This window comes from Ovis canadensis, chromosome 21 (assembly GCF_042477335.2).
Source record: "Ovis canadensis isolate MfBH-ARS-UI-01 breed Bighorn chromosome 21, ARS-UI_OviCan_v2, whole genome shotgun sequence".
Classification (NCBI taxonomy): Eukaryota; Metazoa; Chordata; class Mammalia; order Artiodactyla; family Bovidae; genus Ovis; species Ovis canadensis.
The window spans coordinates 66197286-66220555 of NC_091265.1; the positions used below are offsets into that span (position 1 = coordinate 66197286).

At 53.7% G+C, this 23270-nt stretch overlaps 1 long non-coding RNA gene across 1 annotated transcript in view; it reads right to left on the minus strand.

The window, feature by feature from the left end:
* Window positions 1–2476: 2476 nt before the first annotated feature.
* Window positions 2477–23270, minus strand: part of LOC138426861 (uncharacterized) — a 93101-nt gene continuing 72307 nt past the window's right edge. The window contains exon 3 of the long non-coding RNA XR_011251809.1: window positions 2477–6205. This is a non-coding gene — a long non-coding RNA (uncharacterized lncRNA). The remainder of the gene's footprint in view (window positions 6206–23270) is intronic.

The following is a 23270-nucleotide window of genomic DNA, read 5'->3' on the forward strand; positions in this document are numbered from 1 at the left end:
ATTTCAACATCCCTCTTCTCTCTGTCTCCTTTGGATTTCCTGAATCCCAGCAGAGCATTCAGCAACCCACTGCCCCGGGCAACCCAGAGTGCTCAGCGCCCACAGCATGCACTGTGCGAGAAACTGGGGCTCAGGAGAGAACTGGGCACCCACCTGCCCGAGGCAGCTTGATTGTGGCAGGGAGGGGGGCAACCCTGATCGGGTTCGGGAGGGGGCGGAGGCCAGCAGTCACCGGGGCCACAGGGACGCCAGAGGAGGGGCGGATGTGAAGGTTTGAGGCTGGCTGCAGAGGGGTCGGGGGCCAGCCCCATTCCTCAGTAACTTCAGTTCAGTTCAGTCGCTCAGTCGTGTCTGACTCTTTGCGACCCCATGAACCGCAGCACGCCAGGCCTCCCTGTCCATCACCAACTCCCACAGTTCACTCAAACTCACGTCCATCAAGTCAGTGATGCCATCCTGCCATCTCATCCTCTGTCTTCCCCTTCTCCTCCTGCCCCCAATCCCTCCCAGCATCAGAGTCTTTTCCAATGAGTCAACCCTTCGCATGAGGTGGCCAAAGTACTGGAGTTTCAGCTTTAGCATCATTCCTTCCAAAGAAATCCCAGGGCTGATCTCCTTCAGAATGGCCTCGTTGGATCTCCTTGCAGTCCAAGGGACTCTCAAGAGTCTTCTCCAACACCACAGTTCAAAAGCATCAGTTCTTCGGCCCTCAGCTTTCTTCACAGTCCAGCTCTCACATCCATACATGACCACAGGAAAAATCATAGCCTTGACTAGACGGACTTTTGTTGGCAAAGTAATGTCTCTGCTTTTGAATATGCTATCCAGGTTGGTCATAACTTTCCTTCCAAGGAGTAAGCGTCTTTTAATTTCATGGCTGCAATCACGTAACTTGGGGGTAAGAATTCTAAACACCATGACCGTTTGGATCCGCGGCGGGAAGCCGAGCGGTGAAGAGGCGTGTCGCAGCACCAGAGAAGCGAAAGCGACCTGCCTCTGGTCTTCGGTGTGGTTCCGCGTAAGCTCCACAGGGTGGCGCTGGAGCTGCTGTAAGTGGTTTCGCATTTGCTTGAAAGGGATTTATAGTTTCAAGTCTTTAAAAAAAAAAAAAGCGGACGGGGAAATCCCACGCTACCCACGCGCCTGAATCCTGGAGACGACCAGCCCTTCTGCAGAGAAGGGAGCGAGGCTGCTGCGCAAACACGTCTGCTCTTCAAGCTCAGAAAGAGGTGTGTGTGTGTGTGTGTGTGTGTGTGCGTGTGTGTGCGTGTGTGTGCGTGCGCGCGCGCACGTGTGTTCACATGCACATCAGAGGACGAGAGAGACGCCTTCTGAACGGCGGGGACTCAGAGTTCGGAGCCCATCATAGCCAGCCGTGCACCTGGAAGGCTCCTGAGGCCCGGCTGGGGACCCCCCAAGTGTGCGCCCAGTCACGCCCCGGTGGCTGCTGCCAGCTGCTCTGCCCGTGTTTTCGCCGGGGCCTCGGGTCCCACAGACGAGACCGGCAAGCGCTAAGCTGAAATACTGCAGACGCGGGGTGCTGCTCAGAGAGCCACCGGTGTCCAGCTGCCTCCTCGTCGGCGCCGGAAAGCGGCCCGGTCCAGCCACAGAGAGAAGCCCGCGCAGCCTGGGGCCGGGGGTGCGCACCGGGGCCGAAGCCTTTATCTCCAAACTCTTCAGTCGTGTCTGCCTGTTCTGGCCTTTGCTTTCTGTACCAGACTCTCCACTGGGGACAGGACCGTCTCCCAGGCTGGGGGCGCTGGGGGTAGGGTGTGCAGATGAAGGGCACAGCAGGGGGTGTGGGGGTAAACGGAGCTTGGGCTCCCAAGCTTGCCTGCAGAGCTGGTCGAGACCCGGCCCTGAGCTCCTGGGGTCCAGCTCCGGGGCAGGTGGGACACCCTGACCGTCCTGCTGCTGCTGTGCACTCGCCGAGCCGTGTCTGACTCTTTGCAACCCCATGCGCTGCGGCACACCAGGTTCCCCTGTCCTCCACTATTTCCTGGAGTTTGCTCACACTCACGTCCACCAGGTCAGTGATGCCATCCAACCGTCTCGTCGTCTGCTGCCCCCTTCTCCTTTCATCTTCAATCTTTCCCAGCATCAGGGTCTTTTCCACTGAGTTGGAGCTTCCGTTTCAGTATCAGTCCTTCCAATGAATATTCAGGACTGATTTCCTTTAGGATTGTATGGTTGGATCTCCTTGCAGTCCAAGGGGCTTTCAAGAGTCTTCTCCTGCCGGGGTCCAGCCCCGGTGGATCCAGGGTGATTCGAAGGTGGGGGGACGGAGTCGGCGTCTTTGGAAAAATACATATTTAATCACAGATATAGAGAGATTAGAAATGGATAGTGTAGTAGGAAGATTAGTGGAGAAAAAGAGGCTGAATAACTTGGATTACGTGGAATAGCATCCATGCTCCAGATGGGAATTCAGCCAGAAAAACGGGAGTAAGAAAGAAGCGACATGGGGGAATCAGTCTTTCCGGAAACTGATCCGATTTCTTTATTTTTGGGTTTGCTTATATACCTTTTGTTACACATAGGGATGAATACAGAGTCGTGCTGGGGTCAGCAGTCCTGACCTTTATCAAAATCAGGTGCTTCACATAAATGTATAAAAAAAAGGTCTTAGGAATATTACATCATCTTCTGGCCATGAGTGAGACCTGCTGACATTTTATGATCCTTTCTTTCTGATAACCAAAAAACTTATTTCTTCCAAGGGTGTTTTTTCTTAAACCAGGCACCACCCTCCAAATAAAGTTACATTCCTATAGGGTGAGGGTGTCGTGAGTTACAGTCAAGAAAGGAATTTATTTAACCCAAGGTTAACAGAATTAGTCTTAAAGGTTAATACTTATTTCTCCTATATGCTTAAAGGTTAATACTTATTTCTCCTATATGTTAGTTATATTCATTATAAGTGTAGGGAACATGGAGATTTAGCAGCAAACATCAGCCCAACAAATGAAAATCCTTTCACCAATGCTCCCCTTAAGATCTATTTAGTCTTAAGATATGATAAAGCTACATTTTTACATAGCAAGGACACAGTGATATATAACAAAGTACAGTGATCTATTACAAAAGAGAAAATCCATTAACTCAAAAAGTCTAGTATTGCTAACATCAAAAACTACCATATTTCCTTTGCTATATTCCAAATACATTGATTAATATATTCCCAGGTGCCTAAGGATATAGAGGCCTGGCGGCAATTATTGACTCAAACAGAAGAAAAAGTCCTATGCTAATTAAGACTCTCAAAATACTCCAAAACTCTCTGTGCTGTTTATGGTTGAGAGGTAGTAAACAATCATGTGCCTAGTGGCGGCAGTAAGGATAATCCTGTCACACAAGCTAGTCTGTCAGCAGAGAGGTTTGACCTGAGACATCCTTGTCCCACCCAGAGCAGGGAATTAGCAGCAATTATTGACACAACAAATGAAGAGACCCTTCACCAATATAATTCCTAACCAATTATACTAATAATTTCTAACTCCCCAAAAGAATTTGCCTTTAGTAAGTCTAAAACATCTCATGCCTCTCAGGTTAGGAGGCTGTAGACAATCACATGTGGCCGGACGAACCTATACAGGCGGGCTAGATAACCTTCAGAGGAGTCCTAAGCTGAAACACTCTTGTCACGCCCAAGAATTTTTATCGCCTTGGAGCTGCACGTTTACCCCTTCTCCGAGAGAAACGGTTATGGGGGAGAGCCCCCCGTAAAGTCAGAGGTGTAGGTGAGAGCATAAAACAGACTCTGGTTTTGGGGTTAGATGCTCGGGAACAGGGGGTTTCCTGAGGCTTGATCACGCCTTTGCGTATGCCAAGCCTCCTTCCTCATGACCTTTGCCATGGGCGGAATTCCTCACGCTGGCCCCCGGCATTCTCCAACACCACAGTTTGAAAGCACCAATTCTTCAGTGCTCAGCCTTCCTTATGGTCCAACTGTGACACTTCTACATGACTGCTGGAAAAACCATAACTTGACCATATGGAGCTTCGTCGGCAAAATGATGTCCCCACTTTTGAGTACATCGTCTAGGTTTGTCATAGCTTTTCTTACAAGGAGCAAGAGTCTTTTAATCTCATGGCTGCAGTCACCATCGGCAGTGATTTTGGAGCCCCCAAAATAAAATCTGTCCATTTTCTCCCATTCTATTTGCCATGAAGTGATGGGACTGGATGCCATGATCTTGGTCTTTTTAATGTTGAGTTTTAAGCCAGCTTTTTCACTCTCTTCTTTCACCCTCATCAAGAGTCTCTTTAGTTCCTCTTCCCTTTCTGACCGTCCTGGGGAGACCTGACAAGACCAGTGCGTGTGGCCAGCAGCATCGCAGGCTGTGTCATCTAGGCCCCAGCTGAACTCAGACAATCAGGTATTTTCTCTACTTGCCTCTGCTAAGCCAGGTCTCCCCTTCTGGGCTTCTGCAACTGGTTTTTGGAAGTAAGCTGCCACTGAGCTTCCAGCCATGCCCTTTCCAAACTCTGACCACCCAGACAACCTGCCAACCACTGTTCCTGAATCCTAAATCCATCTCTTCTTTCCTACAAACAGAGGTCTAACAGCCTAGTTAGACCCTGCAAGCTCTGCCCACAACTGGCTGCCCCTCCACCACCTATGGGGCCAGCCCCCTGACCCGGGCTGTGATTCAGCAAACGTCACTCAGGATGCTGAGCCTGGCACAGACCAGGCCACAGGGCGTCTTCCTCCACTAGTGGTCCTAGGAAATCCACTGGAAGCCGTGTAGGGAAGGGAGAGTCCAGTCACCCGGAAGTCTCTCTGGGGCGAGCATACGGCAGTCAGGGGGCAGGGAAGAGGAGCTGGGAGAAGTCTGCAAGAGCGGGTCAGAGGGAGATCGAGGAGCCACCAGCCAGATTCACTGAACACAAGGCGCCCAGGGACTCAAGGCTAGACCTGGGTCTGGAAAGGGGCGGCCACGGCCACCAGGAAAAGGGCCGGGGTTCCTCCTGTTCGACCCGTAAAGAGAGTCTCTTCTGAGGACTGAAAAGCATGGGTGACCTTGGAGAATGAGGAACCACGGGACATGCCTGTTTACAAAAAATCACATGGGATCAACCGAAATATGACGCTCTAGGGCTTCCCTGGAGGCCCAGCGGTGAGGACCCCGCCAATGCAGGGGACACCGGTCGATCCCTGGTCCAGGAAGATGCCGCGCGCCGCCGGGCAACCAACCCACGCACCGCAGCTACTGAGCCTGTGATGCCAGCGCCCGTGCTCGACGGCAGGAGAAGCCACCGCGCCAGGGGCCTGCGCACCTCGGGCCGAGTGCAGCCGCTGCTCAGCGCAGCTAGAGAAAGCCCGCGGGCAGCAAGGAAGGCCCAGCGCGCGCGCACACACACACACACACACGCACGCACGCACGCACGCGCGCGACACTCTGGAGCGTGGGATTGTGGGTAATTTGCCTGCTTCTCGACTTCTCCAGTTTTGTTTAACTAAGACCTCACGTTTTTCCCGAGAAATAACTGACGTATCTCTCTCTAGTCGCTCAGTCGTGTCCGACGCTTGCAACCCTGTGGACTGTGGCCTGCCAGGCTCCTCTGGCCACATGACTCTCCAGGCAAGGATACTGGAGTGGGGCGCCGTTTCCTTCTCCAGGGAAGCTTCCCGACCAGGGATCAAACCTGTGTCCCCTGCATCTGCTGCCCTGCAGGCAGAGTCTTAACTGCTGAGCCACTGGGGCAGCCCCCACAATACCCTCGTCTATCCACATCGCCCCAAAGGGCGGGACACCTTTCCTTCTCTTTACAGCTGAAGAGTATCCCATGACCCTCCACATCGCCTTCATCCATTCATCCCTAATGGGCATGCAGGTTGCTTCCGGATCTCAACTAACGTAAACAATGCTGCAATAAACATAGGGTCCAGATGTCATTTCAAGGTGATGTTTTCGTTTCTCTAAGACAAATATCCGGAAGTAGAATTGCTGGCTCATATGACAGCTCTATTTTTAATTTTTTGAGGAGACTCCATAGTGTTTTTCACAGTGGATGCACCAACTTACAGTCCCACGAACAGCGTGCGGGCTCCCTTCTCTCCACTTGCTCACCTTGCTATTTGCTGTCTTCCTGATAACAGCTGTTCGCAGGTGTGAGGTATCTCGCGGTCTTGACTTGCGTCTCTCTGATGGTTAGGGATGCTGAGCCTCTCTTCGTGTCTGTTGGTCTCCTGTACATCTTCCTTAGGGGAAAAGAAAGTCTATTCAGATACTCTGCCCATTTTTTAAGCATACTGTTTGCCCGTTTTGGGGGGTCTTTTTTTCACTACTGACTGATATGAGCTCTTTATATACTTTGGATATTAATCCTTTATCAGAAAGGATTAATCAAATGATCTGCAAATGATTAATCACATATTTTCTCCCACTCCGTGGGCTGCCTTTTATCTTTGTTGGTGGTTTGGTCTCCTTTCTGTGCAGAAGCTTCTTAGTTTGACACAGTCCTGCCTGCTTACTTTTGCTTTTGTTTCCACTACAAACCTCTAATTTTAAAAAATAAAATTCTGAAGATAAGTAATGGGGAGGTTTTCAGTACATAAAATAGATGTTGGGAAAGATCCCAGGACCCCCAGTTATATGTAGTCAACAGAAAACTGGAAATAGCACAAAGCTGGACTGTTCCTTTTTACAGGAAACAAACAAGACAGGGAAGAAGCCAGACTTAGAAACCTAGGAGGGTGTCTGCTGGGAAAAGTCAACAGAAGTCCATGGATTCCAGGCCCACAAACAAGACACAGCACAGATGGGAACCAGGAAGTGAGCACGTGCCCAGGTCACACCTGCCCCGGCAGGTATATAGAGGCTCCCGGCCCCGGAGGCCCCACACTGAGTCCCTTCTCTCTCTCCACCTGCTCCTCTGACCTACTCCACCCTCAACCCACCAGAACCATGGGCTGCTCTGGCTGTTCCGGGGGCTGCGGCTCCAGCTGTGGGGGCTGCGGCTCCAGCTGCTGTGTGCCCGTCTGCTGCTGCAAGCCTGTGTGCTGCTGTGTGCCAGCCTGCTCCTGCTCCAGCTGTGGCAAAGGGGGCTGTGGCTCCAGCTGTGGGGGCTCCAAGGGAGGCTGCAGCTCCTGCGGGGGGTCTAAGGGGGGCTGCGGCTCCTGCGGGGGGTCTAAGGGGGGCTGCGGCTCCTGTGGAGGCTGCGGCTCCAGCTGTGGGGGCTGCGGCTCCAGCTGCTGTGTGCCCGTCTGCTGCTGCAAGCCCGTGTGCTGCTGTGTGCCAGCCTGCTCCTGCTCCAGCTGTGGCAAAAGGGGCTGCGGCTCGTGTGGCGGCTCCCAGTCCAGCTGCTGCCAACACACCTGCTCCCAGTCCAGCTGCTGCGTCCCCGTGTGCTGCCAGCGCAAGATCTGAGGCTCTAGCCACAGACCCATGTCATTCTTCCAGCCCAGGCATCTCAGGATGTGTCCTGGGCTGCACGTCATAGCCCTGAAGTTGTGATGTCATCAAGTCCTCCAGAGTTTCTGTCCTCAGTCTCCAGAGTTGGGCATAGAGCAGCCCAGCTGCCGATGAAGGCAGGCGGGGAGGGCATCCAGCTCATACCCATCACCCCCTTACGGAAAGCTGCCCCCGATTCTAACACCACCCGAAGGGGCTCCTGAGGTCCTTGCTCCAGGCACCTCATGGTCTTTAGGGCCTGGGCCCCTGGGTCCCACCAGGCTCCTCTCCAGGGCCTCACCAGCCACCCCCGAGTCCTGAATGCCTCCCACTCTCTTCCCTGGCGCATCTTGGTCCACACTGGCCATTGGTAAATCCTTCAATAAACGCTTTGCTTCTGCACAAGACATATTCTCACGATGAAATGTTTTCCAGCTCCTACCTTGTGAGTAAAACCCACAAATCTGCTTCCAGCTTGATCACCGTCCTCTCCTGGCGCCCTGCCTGACCAGTCCACTCTCTCTTTTGCTCACACACTGACAGAGACCTGCTGTGTGGCCCACACTGGTGTCTGTTACAGAATGTGTGAGACACGCTGCTGCCTCGGCGGGAGGAGCGTGGCGGGGTCTCAGCAGAGGGACTCAGCCCGCTCGTGGGAGGGGGAGGAGTCGGGGAGCACACGGGAGGGGCCCCGGAGAAGGTGCGCAGGCTCAGGGGGGCTTGTCCGGGGGCAGGGACACACGCTCCGTGGCGTGTGGGCTGCTGCGGAAGCACCCGGCTCTGGAGTCAGTATCAGATACCGTGTGAACTTTGCCAGGTAACCTGGGCTCCTGCCTCGGTTTTCTCACCTGGAAAATGGGGGTCAGCGAGTGTCCACCTCACAGTGTTGTGGTGAAGCTGGAGTCTGGCCCACGCCAAGCACTCGGGATGCCATGGACACACGGCACCTTCACACCACGGCTCACGGAAGGGGTACGATCGGGCGCAGGCGGAGCTGCGGAGGACCCTCCCGGCTCTTACCGAAAGGAGCTTGATCTTTCACTGGAAACTGAAGAACCGCAGGATGAGGCTGGAAGCAGCTCGAAGTCCGTTTGCTCGGGGGTCATCGAGGGCCTAACTCAGGCAGGCGGGCAGCAGGAGGCACGGGTGAGGGGTCCCCAGCCGGGGGGACGGGCTCGCTGAGGTGTTTGGGGATGTGGAGAGCGACGTGGTTCCAGGTGGCCAGGCGGGGGGTGCTGGCCCTGGGCCACACGGTGCTAAGGGGCGGTGTACTCGTCTGCTGTTGCTGGGCCACCGATGACCGCAACTCAGGGGCCGGTCAACCTGGCACATCCACGCTTACTATCTCACAGTCTCCCCAGGTCTGAAGCCCAGGCAGGGGCCAGCGGGCAGCCCCCTTGGGGTCTCACGAGGCTGCAGTCAAGGGCCGACTGCACGCACCTCTCATCTGAGGCTCCGGGCCCTCCCCTCCCCACGCGCGGTGTGTGAAGAACGCATCTCCGTTTCTCAAGCACTCTCAGCCAGGGGTCATTCTCAGCCGCAGGAGAGCCCACAGCTCCGGGACCCGCGCTCCCGCAGACCCTGCACAACGCGTCGTGTTCCTCCCAGGCCAGCAGGACTGCCTCTCTCTGGCTCACAGCCTCCGCCACCTAGACCCCTATTTCAGGGCTCCCCGGGTCGGGCGTCTGTGGTGGAATCTGAAACAGTAAAGAATCTGCCTGAAATGCTGGAGACGTGGGTTTAATCCCTGGGTCAGGAAGATCCCCTCAAGAAGGAAATGGCAACCCACTTCAGCATTCTCACCTGGAGAATCCGATGGACAGAGGAGCCTGGCGGGCCCCAGTCCATGGGGTCGCAAAAAGTCGGACACAACTAATCAACTCACGCACAGATTCAGGCAGGGCCCCACCCCCACCCCAGGCAACCTCCCTTTTGAGGAACCCAACTGATCAGGGACCTTAACTATATCTGCAAACATCCCCTTTGCCATATAACCAAACATAATCCCATGAGTGACACCTCATAGTAATCATGGGCTCCGTACACACTCAGAAGGAGATTCTGTACAGAGGAGGGTCACTCGGGGTCATTTTCCAGTCCTGTCCGTCCCAGGAGGAGAGACAAGTGTGCGGATGAGGACAGGTCACGTTCACAGTATCCGCAGAACGTCCAAAATGGAGACATCCCGGAGGCAGTCAGGTGTGGCCTGGAGGGTGGGTCTTCACAGATCCAGAGGCTATCAGAGCACGTGATGGTAGCAAAGCTGACGACGAAGGGCCTCCCTGGTGTTCGTGAGACTCTGAGCTCCCAGAGCAGGGCGCCCAGTCTGCATCCCTGCTTGGGGAACTTGATCCCACACAAACAACTCAGAGTCCACACGCCGCAAGTAAAGACCCTGCCGCGCAATGGAGACCGTGCCACAGCCAGGACCTGGTGCAGCGAAATAAACATTAAAAAAAAAAGGAGCTGGGAGCGAACAAAACCAGCGGGTGTCAGCCTTGGGGTAAATCTTAGGATCTAGAAAAGAGCAGCCAAGGCCAGGGCCCGGGGGACACGGACACTGGGGAACAGTGACTCCAAACAGGAGAAGAAGCAGGGGCCATCTGTGGGCCGCGGAGGTGGTGGAGCCCCGGGGAGGGCTGCTGGCCTAGCAGTCCGTGGGGAGCTGGGCTTTCCCAGACTCTGCACGTGGAGAGACCCGGCTGTGTAGAAAGGCCCAAAGAGCAGACGAAACAAACAAGAAACACACTCTTGGAGCTTACAGATGAGTTTTGAGCTTACCAAAGTCAAAAGACACAAGGTTAACACAGCAAAAATCAGTCATTATGTCCACGTGATAGGAACAAACTAGAAACCAAAACTTAGAGCACAGTATAGTCACACATTCTCCAAAAAAAGGAAACACGCAGGTCTAACAGCAACAGCAACGAAATGCACGGCTCTGAATGCTGAAAACCACAAGATGCTAAAGAGCAAGACCAAAGACAATCACACAGACAGAGAGACGCACCAGGTCCACGGACTGCGGAACTCAGCGCAGGTAAGACACCGACTCTCCCAAACTCTGACAAATTCTTATCAAAATCCTAGCAGGATTCTTCTTCTCAGTCGCTCCTAAAAGGTATATAGAAGGATAAAGGGACTAAAATAGTCGAAGCAATTTTAAAAAACAATATAATTAGAAGAACAACATATGATTTTAAGACTTGCTATATAGCTACAAGTCTATAGCTTGTAGAAAGAGGAGAGTGGAAAAGTTGGCTTAAATCTCAGCTAAGATCATGGCATCTGGTCCCGTTACTTTATGGCAAATAGAAGGGGAAACAATGGAAACAGTGAGAGGCTTTATTTTCTTAGGTTCCAAAATCACTGCAGAGGGTGACTGCAGCCATGAAATTAAAAGATGCTTGCTCCCTGGAAGAAAAGCTATGACCAACCTACACAGCATATTAAAAAGCAGAGACATTACTTTGCCAACAAAGGTCCATCTAGTCAAAGCTATGGTTTTTCCAGTAGTCATGCATGGATGTGAGAGTTGAACTATAAAGAAAGCTGAACACCAAAGAATTGATGCTTTTGAACTGTGGTGTTGGAGAAGACTCTTGAGAGTCCTTTGGACTGCAAGGAGATCCAACCAATCCATTTTAAAGGAGATCAGTCCTGGGTGTCCATTGGAAGGAATGATGCTAAAGCTGAAACTCCAGTACTTTGGCCACCTCATGCGAAGAGTTGACTCATTGGAAAAGACTTTGATGCTGAGAGGGACTGGGGGCAGGAGGAGAAGGGGACGACAGAGGGTGAGATATTTGGATGGCATCACCGATGCGGTGGACCTGAGTTTGAGCAAACTCCAGGAGTTGGTGATGGACAGGGAAGCCTGGTGTGCTGCAGTCCATGGGGTCGCAAAAAATAGAGTCGGACACGACTGAGCGACTGAACTGAACTGAACAAGCAAGCTGGGGGCTTCCTCGGTGGCACGAATGGTAAAGAACCCATCTGCCAATGCAGGAGGCTTAAGAGACATGGGTGTTATCTCTGGGTCAGAAGGACCCGCTGGAGAAGAGCATGGGAACCCACTCCAGTACTCCTGCCTGGAGAATCCCACGGACAGAGGAGCCTGGCAGGCTACAGTCCATGGCGTCACAGAGTCGGACACGACTGAGGGACTTAACCCAAGCAGGATACGCCACGTGGGGGCCGGGGAGGAGCCCACGTCACAGCGCTCTGTCAATGCTCCTCCGTTCACGTAACAGTCTCCACGTGGCAGAACTGCCATGAGATTGCTCAGTGGTCGCCAGGGGTCAGGACTGGGGGAAAGGTGTCATTATTTGCGGATAAAATGAGAGAGTTTCTTTCGGGTGATGGTTGTGGTACTAGCTCTTGGAATCCTCTCATGTGATGAAACTTCATTGAACTACACATTGAAAAGGCCTATAAAAACTGGTGGAATCCAAACAAGGTCTGCGCCTGAGTAAACTGGACTGTGCCAACGTCGACACCTTATTTTTGACAATGAACCACGGTTAGGGGAGAGATTATGACTGAGCAGGGAGAGTGGCGGTCAGTGCTCCGTGGCGGCAGAGCCTCTGTTTGGGAAGATGAAGTTTTGGAGAGGGATGGTGGAGATGCTTCCACAGCAGTGGAATGCTGTGCTCAATACCCTGAGCTGCACACTTAAAATGGCTAAAATGGTAAAGGCGTGAATTTTTATTGTTTTAGTTGCTGAGTCATGTCTGACTCTTTGCAACCCCATGGACTGTAGCCCACCAGGCTCCTCTGCCCATGGTATTTCTCAGGCAAGAATACTGGAGTGGGTTGCCGTTTCCTTCTCCAGGGGATCTTCTTGACCCAGGGATCAAACTCAAGTCTCCTGCCCGGCAGGTGGGTTCTTTACCACTGAGCCACCAGGAAAGCCTCAGATGTATGTATGTTTTAGCACAAGAATTTTTTAATAGATTATTATTGGGAGAGCTGGGTGAGAGAGACAGCGGAACTCTGAACTGTCTTCGCTACCTCTTGGGAATCCTGAACAATCACGAAATTAAAGCTCCTCTGTGTCTCCTGGTTTGGATGCTGGGTTACTTGGTCACCCTGCCTCGGACCGTCCACTACTCCCGGGACTGACCAAAGCCACAGCCTCTGCTCAGCCGGATGCCCGCTCCCATCATTCAGTCCCTTCATGCCCATCACTCAGCCTATCCAAGTTGCAAAAGATGCCAGTATCAGGAGGTGTGCTATTAGGAAAGTACACTCTGGAGAGAAGACCAGGAGTACAGCTACACAAACTGTCGCTGAGGAGTTCAGGTGTGTGACTGATGGATCAACTCAACCATCTGAGCAAAATCCAGGAGCAGAAATGGATTATCGGGGAACGGTTTGTGGAGGGCCTACCTGACAGAGAAGCTTCGCTGGAGGCTCAGACAGTAAAGACTCCGCCTGCAGCGCAGGGGACCCAGGTTCCATCTCTGGGTCGGGAAGATCCCCTGGAGGAGGGCATGGCAACCCACTCTAGTATTCTTGCCTGGAGAGTCCCATGGACAGAGGAGCCCGGCGGGCTACAGTCCGGGGGTCACAAAGAGTCAGACGCGACTGAGCGGCCTTTACAGCAGCACCTAACTGGGGGGCTCGCTGTGACAGACCTGGGAGACCGCCAGCGTTTTGTGAACGTTCCACCAGCAGAGTTGTGTTGCGGCAGAATGAAATCTGAGCCAACTTTGAGAGACAGTCGAGGACAGAGGAGTCTGGCGTGCTGCAGTTCATGGGGCGGCAGAGTCAGCCCAGCTTAGCGACTGGACAGCAACAGCTACACAGCAGCAGAGTCGCTTCTAGTCCAGACGGAAGGGAGCGGAGACCCGGGGCGGGAAAGAGGCTGTCGCTGCAGAGGCCACAGGCAGGAAATGGGCCGACAGATGCTCAGCGCCAAACATGCGCCACTCCTCAGGAAACTTGCAGCCCCCAAGGGGCTTCCCGGGTGACTCAGCGGTGAAAGGGAACACCCACGTGCTGAGGCGGAGCACATGGGTTCAATCCCTGGTCCAGGAAGACCCCACATGTCACAAAGCAACTAAGCTCACGCGCACGGCTACTGAGTCTGAGCTCTGGAGCCCGGGAACCACAACGGCTGAGCCCCCGCACCACAGCCACGGAAGCTCGCGCCCTAGAACTTGAGCTCTGCAGCAAGGGAAGCCGCCACAATGAGCCGCCCGTGCTCTGCAACGAACAGCAGCCTCCGCCCAGCACAACCAGGGGAAAGCCCGAACAGCACGAAGACCCAGCGCGGCCTACATAAATAATCTAAAACTTATCATTAAAGAAACCCTCTGCCTCCCGAGGAACGTCCTCAGCCCCCTGTCTGCAGAGTCTGCCTCCTGCGGACCAGGCTGTGTGAGGAGCAAGGGAGCCCGAGGGGGCAGCGCCACGGCCCTGGCCGGTGCTCGGATCTCACGGGTGTCCTTGGCATCGATTCTGATTCCGTGATTTAAACAAACAAAAGCTTTCTGTGTCTGTCGGTTGCCTCGCTCTCCAGACTCTCCGGGGGCGACGAGCTCCCCGAGGCAGGAGCTGACCGGGCCTGGCCCTCTGGACGCTGCGCATCCGTGTGCGCTCACGGGAGTCGGGGCGTCGTGAGGAGGACCGCAGGGGGAGCCCCGGGGCAGAGAGGAGGCTTAGGGAGGGCACCACGGGGAGCCGGCATCGTGGGGAAGGCTGTTTGTTGAGGGAGCTCACAGCACAGTTTCGGCCCCAAAACGGAGTCAGAGAGGGGAGAAGACAAGAGATGGCCGTGGGGGAGGCCCTAGGGCAGCGCCATGTCACGGTGGCCAAGGGGCCCACGGCTCCAGGGGACGTGCCCAGGGTTTAGGGCCCCACTGTCTGCGGCTCTGCCGGGACTCGCCGCCCACTGATGGCGGAGCTGACGCAGGCGAGAGGCAGAGGGTGCGGGTGGGTGCCTTCCGAAGGCGGGCTGTCCGCGAGGACTGCCAGTCAAGCCGGAGCCCAGCGGGTGCACCCGGGGCGGGGGCCCGTGGAGACGACGGCAGGGGGCACATGGCACGACTTCCTGAGGACAGGGAGGGGGGCCCAGTCCCAGCAGGCGGCGAGGTCTGCCCTCCACGCCAGCAGAAACGGTCCTCTTCGGTCCAGCGAGCCAGCTCCCGCACGGCGGGCAATGAGGGCCCCAGAAGTGGGCTTCAGGCAGGGGGAGCCAGTTCAGGGGAGCCCCAGGAAGAGCGGTTTCACCAAAGAGGGAGAAAGCCAGGGCCTGGGCTCAGAGCCTCGGATCTCACCTAGCAGCACACAGGACGCAGCAGCTGGCGCCGCAGCCCCCGGAGCAGCCAGAGCAGCCGGTGCTTCTGGTGGGCTGAGGGTGGAGCCGGCCCGAGCAGCAGGTGGAGAGAGAAGGGGCTCAGTGCGGGGCCTCCGGGGCCGGGAGCCTCCACATGCCTGCAGGGTCAGCTGAGACGCTGGGCACGTGCTCACTTCCTGACTACTCTGTGCGGTTCTTTCCTCAGGAAAATCGTGATCTAAAAATAACAGAAGTGCCGCGTTTCGCCTGCAGCCGTTTCCTCCTCTCACACCGTCTTCCTCCGTCGGGTCCAGCTCCTGCGGGCTCCCGTGACTCTGGGAACAGGACAAGCTTCGTGTCTTTCCGCTCACTACACTTCCCATCCCAGGCTTCTATCACTGTTTGAAGGAACCGTCACCTTACATTAGTTCCCACGGTTTCTTAGTTTCATGGAGACACTGATAAAGCTCAGGCTCTCGTGGCTCTTGACTGAAGCTCAGCACGACACCCAGGCTCTCCGCGGGTGTGGGAACAGAACGCTCGTGCGGTGGCCAGGGTTCCGGAAAGCCCAGCGCCCCCCAGGCTGCCGGGCCACCAGGCGGCCCACCTCGAGACCCCGAACCCCGAGAGTGCCCGCCTCTGCTCCTCCGGGTCCCGTCTCTCCAGGTCCAATGCCAGGGCCCTGTCCGCGGCCCCTCTGCGAGGCTTCGGGGTGGCTGGGTCCCCGCGTTCTCCTCTCTGCTCCCTGCACACAGCAGGTCATCAGCCCTGGGCCCTAAAGCCCGAACGCTGCAGGGATTTCACTCAGCACGCCTTTATTGCTTTAGGCTTTTTTTCTTTTTTGCTATTTTTTTATAATTGTAGGAAAACACACGCAGCATGAACCATGCCATCGAGCCGTGCTAAGGGCACAGTTCAGGGCCACCAAGCACAGTCACACTGCTGTTCAGCCGTCAGCACCAGCTCATCAGACCGAAGCTCCGTCCCCACCACTCACTCACGACCGGCAGCCCCGGGCCCACCGTCCGGCTGTCTGCGTCTACGAACTACAGCTCTAGGGGCCTTGTATGAGAGGCATCAGACAGGCTTTGCCCTTTTGTGACCGGACCATTCCACCAGCATGAGGCCCTCAAGGCCCATCCACACACAGCCTGCGTCAGAATGGCCTTCCTTTTCGAGGCTGAGTAATACTCCACGTGTGCGCGGCCACGGTGTGTGCGTCCCTTCACCCGCTGACGGGCCTCTGGGTTGCTTCCACATTTCAGCTGCTGTACGTGCTGCTGCTCTGAACGTGGGCGTGCAAACACCTGTCTGAGTTCCTGCTTCCGACTGTTTCGAGGACACACCCAGAAGCTGAAGACCTGGGTCATATTTTTGTTCTATTTGAGGAATCTCAGGCAGAGGCTCTTTCTGTTCGAAAGCTTTCTGACTCATTCTACCCTAATGCATTCTTTCCGAGGGGCCTCCGTGCCATTTCCCTCAGCATTTTCATTCCCACCGGGAAAGCTCCTTTCCGATTTCTCCACATCCCAACCAGCACCTGTCACTTCCTGCCTCTCTGACAGTGGCACCATCGGGGGTGAGGGGGTGCAGGCTTTCTTAGTTAAGGGCTGAGGATACTTGGGGGGGGCTCCCTCCTGACCCCCAGACATTTCTGGGGTACCTGGGGAGCCATCACACATCTCCCAAGGGATCTTCTTCAGATTATCTTCCCCACCGCATGGAGGGGCGCTGCTCCCACACACTCAGAGATCCCTGGGGAAGAGTCGGCAGGTGGTTGTAGACCATGGGTCTGGGGCATCTCGGGATTCTAGTCTGCTGAACTCCTCTTGTCCATATTCAAGGCGTCCACCGTTATGTCAACACAAGAGGTGGGAAAGAGGTGAAATTCCAGAATAATGGGGTCCAGGAAAAGATCCTGAAAGCTTTCAGGGAGAGAAATCAACAGACACAAAGATGTCTAAATCCTCCTGGCCTCAGGAAAAGGCCGTCATCTCTGTTTTGAAGGAAACTGCTTGCCTGGAATCAGAGGTCTAGCCAAGCCACCAATCAGACTTAGAGTGAGAATTAGAATCTTTCTTCAGAAATGCCGATTTCCAAAAGGTGTAACCTCACTGCTTTCTTTCTCAAGAAATTCCTGATGAATGTGCTCCACTGAGACAAGGAGGTGAACCAGGAAAGAAAGGCAAGGCTCCTTGGCAGAAGCAGACGGCCGAGGGGGCACGGCGACGGCCAGGAGGACAGAGGGCCCGGGGCGGCAGGGAGCCCGGGGCAGGGGCCCCAGGGGTCTCCTCCAGGGTGAAAACAGCTGCAGTTAGAGGATGCACCTAAAGCCACAGGGAAGTCAGGAGAGTCACACCTCAGGTGCAGAAGGCGGGACGAATGAGCCCTCGGCGATTGCTGGGAAGTGGCCCAGAAGTTTACATGCTCAGCAGAGGGGCTTAGAGAAAGCAGAACCCTCATCTCCCATTGTTGAAATCCCACAGGACACCAGTCAATGGAGAAACAAATAGTAATGTGCGGCCTTTTTTTTTTTTTTTTTGATTGAGGTTAATAGAAGCAACAATTGGCAGCGCTCTGGCAGCAATGCTGTTCCGGGCAACGTTTGGACTATGTGTGTGTGCGTGACTTAGACAGAAATAAGCCTGAAAGGATGGGTGTGGGGGGGAGGCTGCATTGGGTCCACAAGACGTGAAGACATCATACAGGCCACAGCAACAAGTGCGGGATGGCTCGCGGTTGGACAGACATTCAGGGGGAACAGAAGGAAAGTCCAGGGTTTTGAATAAAATAAACACAGAGGTGGGAGAACAGACCCAGACCCAGAACAAGCAGCTCCAGTCACCGCAGCCACCACGGGGGTTTGTGTAAAGAGATCAGCGAACAACAGCAAACGTGAGATACAGTCATAACCCTTTTAACAGCTGTTATTAGTATAAGGCAGACAGAATACGGCTGGGAATGCAGTATAATCAGCGCAAGGAAGGGACCACGTGCCCAGCATCGCACCTGCCCGGGCAGGTATGTAGAGGCTCCCGGCCCCGGAGGCCCCACACTGAGCCCCTTCTCTCCCTCCACCTGCTCCTCTGACCTACTCCACCCTCAGCCCAGCAGAACCATGGGCTGCCCTGGCTGCTCCGGGGGCTGCGGCTCCAGCTGCTGTGTGCCCGTGTGCTGCCGTGTGCCAGCCTGCTCCTGCTCCAGCTGTGGCAAAGGGGGCTGCGGCTCCTGCGGGGGGTCTAAGGGGGGCTGCGGCTCGTGTGGAGGCTCCCAGTCCAGCTGCTGTGTCCCTGTTTGCTGCCAGCGCAAGATCTGAGGCTCTGACTGAGGACTTCAGGTGGCTCCTAAGGATGTGAGCTTCCCATCGAGTGCCTGTAGACATGACCTAGACCATCCCCAAGCAGTTCCTGTCTAGGTGATGGACAGCTAGAGTCTCCTGGCTCCAGACTCCTCCCCAGCACCTGAGGGAAAGGCATGAGGCTCGCCCACACACATTCCCTGAGAGGGGGAACCGTGCCCCAGACACTTTTGCGCCTTCTACCCACACACCCTAATGCCTGAGCCAGACTTGCCCTGAAATGGTTCACAGGTCAGGGAGGTGGCCGAAATTCCCATTTCTAATTATTCCATGCGAGGCACCAAACCTTTGCCTTCCTCTGTCTGCCAGGAGCTTTATCACTGCCACACGTGTGTCTCCTATAACCCACCTGATTACAAGTGCCTTAAGGCCCACAACGGGTCTGGATGCACCAAAACGTAAATCCCCCACCCACAGACCTTGGTCTCACTGTGGTTTCCTTCCAGCCTATCTTGTTAGCAAAATCGATCGTGTTTCCCTCTCCTGCTGCCTAATCGATCACGGCTCCCGGGGCCCTTCGCTGCTGTCACCCCAGTGCCGGGCTCAGCAGTCATTCCACAGACGTTAGGTGGAGTGATGGATGGAGGACCCACTGAGTGCGTGTGTGAGTGAGCCAAGAACTGATGGAAGCAAGCAGAAGACTCTCGTTAGCAGAGGCGGGGCACCCGCCGAGTGAATGGGCTCAGGATTCAGGCTCTCCCTGCAGGCATCAGGGAGGCAGCTCCTTCCCCAGAGAGGATGTGCTTGGAGGAGGAGGCATTTGCCCTCAATGCCCAGAAAAAGGTCTATTGGGTGGGCTGCGCGCCATCCAGGCCCCAGAGCAGGGGTCAAGCCTGGAGAGAAAGAGGTGACTAAAACGAGCTGAGCTCCTGAGAAGTTGCAAAGATATAGATGGTCCTGTTTCGGTGACCAGTGCTGGCCTGGCTCAGCAGGGAGCAAGGAGCTCTCTCCCCACCGCTGAACTCAGAGTCAGTGAGAACCAACCAGTCTTGGATCTCAGTAGGGGTGGGGCTGGGGGAGGAACAGAAGGGGACCCGATGGAGGTCACCTGCGGAGAACCCCCAGCTGACACCACGCCTGCTGTGAGAGCCCGGACCCTCCCACAAGATCAGGAGCAAGCGACGGGCATCCACGCACCCCAGGTCTGCTCAGCATCACTCTGACGTCCTAGCCGGAACGGGAGGCAGCACCCATGAGCTTCCCTGGTGGCTCAGAGGTGGAGAACCCAGCGGTCAATGCAGGAGACGCGGGTTCGATCCCTGGTCTGGGAAGATCCCACGTGCCTCGGAGCAGCTAAGCCCGAGCACCATGACTACAGGAGCCTGCGCTCCGCAAGAGAGGCCGCCGCGGCGAGGAGCCCGCGCACTGCACCTCGAGAGAGCCCGCCCGCAGCGCAAGGCCCCCGCTGCCAAAAGCGAAATGACAGTAACAGTTTAGGGATGGCGGGCACCCACGCTGGGAAGGGAAAGGCAACACTGCCTCTATTCACAGAAGACAGTGTCTAGTGTGCGGAAAGTCCTAAGGGCTACACACACACGCACACACACACACACACAATTATTAGAGCTAAGAAACGCACTCAGCAGGCTGCAGGATACAAGATCAAATATACAAAAATCAGCTATATTTCTATATGCCAGCAATGAGCCATCAAAATGTAAATTAAGAAGACAATATCATGGAAGAGAACAAAATAACTTAATAAACTTAACAACTGAAGTGCGAAACTGCAAAACGCCACTGAAAGGAGCTAAGGAAAGCCAAGATTAATGGAGAGATGCCCAATGGTCCTGTATTAGGAAACATACTATTGTTAAAGTGACAGTATTCCGAAACTCTGCAGATTTAACATACTCCCTTTCAAAATCCCAAGTTGCTTTCTGCAGAAAGCGACAAGCTGACCCTAAAATGCATATGGAAGTTCAAGGATCTGCAGACAGTCAAACAATCTTGAAACAGAAAATCTAAGTTGGAGGAGGACTCACGGTTCCCAGCTTCCAATGCATTACAGAGTTGCAGCAGGACTTCTCTGGTGGACAGTGGATGAGAATCCCCCTGCCAACGCAGGAAGCACGGCTCCGACCCCTGGTGCTGGGAGACCCCGCATGCCTCAGAACGACTAAGCCCGGGCACCACAAGTACTGAGCCCGCCTGCTACAACTGCTGAAGCCCACGCGCCTCGAGTCTGTACTGCAACGAGAGGCCGCCGCCAAGAGGAGCCCGCGCACCGCAAGCAGCTGCTGCGCCTGGAGACGGGCCAAGTGCCGGCCAGAGACGCAGCCCAGCGAAAACATGGTAAATAGATTATGCACCAAACGCTGCAGTGATAAAGCTGCGTGGGACTGCACAAGGGTAGGCACAGATCAGAGGGACAGAACCCAGTCTAGAGACAGATCCTTCAAGTTGTGGGCAGCTGATTTTCAACAACGGTGCCACAACCATTCAGCGCAGTCTTCTCGATGAACAGTGCTGAGACCAGCAGCGACCACACGCAAAAGAATACAGCGGAGCCTTTATCTCACCATATGCACCAAAAAGAACAGCCTCGAAATGGATCCACGAGCTAGTCATAAAAGCCAGAACCGGAAACTATAAAACTCTTAGAAGAGAAGATAGAGCAAGTCTTTGTGATCTTACAGACACTAGACAACGAATATTAGACATGACAGCAGAGTGAAAGTGAAGGTCGCTCGGTCGTGTCCCGCTCTTTGCGACTCCGTGGACTGCATAGTCCGTGGGATTCTCCAGGCCAGAATCCTGGAGTGGCAGCCTTTCCCGTCTCCAGGGGGTCTTCCCAACCCAGGGATCGAACCCGGGTCTCCTGCACTGCAGGCGGATTCTTCACCAACTGAGCTATGAGGGAAGATTTTGACGGCAGAAGCATAAGCAAAAAAAAGAAAAATTATATAAATCAGACTGCATCAAAATAAAAGATTCTGAGCTTCAAACGCCACAAGTCAAAAAGTGAAAAGACAATGCAGAGATAAAATATTTGCCAATCAGATATTTGACAACTGCCTTATATTCAGAATATAGAAAGAACTCTTACCCCCCCCCAAAACTGGAGATAGATAACCCAATTAAAAACTTAGCAAAGGGTCTGAATAGATGTTTCTCCAAAGAAGATATACAGATGGCTAATAAGCACATGAAAAGAGGCTCAACATCATTAGTCATCAGGAAGACACAAGTCAAAACCACAGTGAGATGTCTCCTCATACCCTTAGGGTGGATATCATCGGAAACACAAACAGTGACACGTGTTGGTGAGCACCGGAGAAACTGAACCCCTGCGCATTGCTGACTGAAACAGAGAATGATGCGACTGCTCCAGAAAACAGCTTGGCGGTTCACCAGATGTTAAATATAGAATGGCCACATGCTCCAGAAAGTCCATTGCTAGGTATACGCCCAAGAGAGCAGAATGCACATCACACAGAAATGTGTGCAGTAATGCTCATAGTAGCATCATCCATAATGTCCAAAAAATGGAAATAAGCACATGTCCATCACCTGGTGAACGGGTTAGCAAAATGCGGTCCCCACACACAATGGTGTATCATTTGCCCCTAGACAGGAATGAAGTTCTGACACAGGGTGCAAGAGAGATGAGCTCTGAGAGCATCGTGCTCAGTGAGAGCCCCCATATCATACGACCACATCCATCTGCGGTGTCCAGAGCAGGTGAGTCCACAGGGGCAAAGGGCAGATGGGTGTTTACCATGGGCTGGTTTGAAGGAGGGAGATGGAGCCTCCCCATTAAACGTACATGGAATTTCTTTCTGAGACGATGAAACTGTCCTGGAATTAAGTGGTAGTGATGGTCGTGTGACTTCATCTCCTGAAAAGTCACTGAATTACACACTCTAAAGGGCAAATTTGATGGCACACGAGTGGTATCTCAATTTTACATTTCACGTAATATGCTTTGCTGTCGTCGGTCGCTCAGCCGTGTCCGACTCGGCAACCCCGTGGACTGCAGCACGCCAGGCTTCCCTGTCCCTCACCATCTCTCGGGGTTTGCTCAGACTCATGGCCATGGAGCTGGTGATGCTACCTCACCCTCTGTATGTGTTTAAGCACTTCCCAATTTAAAGAATCTTTCCAAATCACCATGTGATTTCCACTGAGTATGTGTATATTTTAGCCCTTGATTTTAGAATCATTTCAAGATAAATGTTACAAACGATCCCAACTAAATCTAAAGACAGTACTGAAGTGTTTAGGAGCACTTGATATTCATTACATCAAAGGTTTTGTGTATCTGGTCAATGAACACTATGTACTAAAGGAGGTTACGTGTTAGTGCTTGCTAAGAGTTTTGAGGGTCTAAATCATTCCAGTCTAGCATGCAGGGAGCTTGGACATGGCCATTCCCAGGCACACAACAAGGAAAAATGCTGAACAAACTGAAGATCAACACTTCTTCTCAGATCCATCAAAGACCTGAGGTCACAGGGCACAGTGTGGCCCCCCAAAATTGGAGAAAGACAGGCAGGCAGATACAGAGAATCAGAGAAGCAGAAACATCTGCGGGAACCCGCGCCCAGCCCGCAAACTGCTGGAGGCTCAGTGCAGACAAGTCCGCGAATTAACACCCCAGGGAGACCGAGTCAAATGGGGTCCCCACACTCTGATGAGTTTTACCTCCAGGAACCCGACTAGGTTCTCACAGCGGAGACAAGAAAAACCCCTTCGTGCTTTTCACAGGGGCAGGGGCAAGGGGGCATTCTGAAATCCGCAGAGCACTCTTAACACGATCTGCCTTCTTTCGCTGCTGAGTCATAGCTCTCTCTTGGTGAATGCCACATTGCACTTGAAAATATAGGGGTTATTTTTAAAAATCTTTTGATACTGACCTCTAATGTAATTCCACAGTAATAAGAGCAGACTCTACGATTTCAGAACCTTTAGATCTGAAATTTCTGTGCCTTGCTTTATGTCCCTGGGTATGTTCCAGTGTCCCCGAGCTTATGCTCTAAGGGGACTTGGATAGAATTTGTACCCTACTGTTACGTGAAAGTTGTACAAATATTAATTATGTGAAACTGGCACATAATACTCCCCAGGTCTGCTATATACTTCTACTTCTCTGTACATTCATCCTATTAATTTCTGAGAGTTTGATACGGAAACTCCAACTAAAAGCCTTAATTTTCTACTTGAAACAAACAGTTGTAATACATAGCGGAAGCGCAAGTAGCTTTGCTCTGTGTTTTCCAAGTCTCTTGGA